This window comes from Galeopterus variegatus, unplaced genomic scaffold, assembly GCF_000696425.1.
Source record: "Galeopterus variegatus unplaced genomic scaffold, G_variegatus-3.0.2 Scaffold82303, whole genome shotgun sequence".
Classification (NCBI taxonomy): Eukaryota; Metazoa; Chordata; class Mammalia; order Dermoptera; family Cynocephalidae; genus Galeopterus; species Galeopterus variegatus.
The window spans coordinates 569-1,019 of record NW_007808414.1 but is presented as its reverse complement, the minus strand read 5'-3'; the positions used below and the strand labels follow the sequence as shown (position 1 = coordinate 1,019).

The 451-nt window shown below is 38.1% G+C and overlaps 1 non-coding gene across 1 annotated transcript; it reads left to right on the top strand.

Moving 5' to 3' along the window:
* Positions 1-120: 120 nt before the first annotated feature.
* Positions 121-194, top strand: TRNAL-GAG. The gene has a single exon. It is a non-coding gene; the product is annotated as a tRNA-Leu (tRNA).
* Positions 195-451: the final 257 nt, after the last annotated feature.

Genomic DNA, 451 nt, shown 5'->3' with positions numbered 1-451 from the left:
ATGACTTTACAGATGTATATATACATCAAAATTTATCAAATTGTACACTTTAAATATGTACAGCTTATTGTATGTAAAGCATACCTCAATAAAGCTATTTAAAAAAAAAATCCTTGGGCTGGCCAGTTAGCTCAGTTGGTTAGAGCATGGTGCTGAGAACACCAAAGTCCCGGGTTCGATCCCTGTACTGGCCAGCCACCAAAACAAAAACAAAAACAAAAACACCTTATGAGACAGTTCTCTCTCCCTTCCCTTGAAGTTGGTTAGCGCTTTCATTGCATCCATAATCTACCATCACAGCTGCCCGCAGTCCTGAGCACAGAGCTTTTATGGTTCCTCCACCATTGACTTTCTCGAGTCACTATAACTGTCCCTAACAAATAATTCTACAATGAAATGTTGCATTATTTTCTATCCACTTTTGTCTCATCCTCTATGCACTAAATTATTA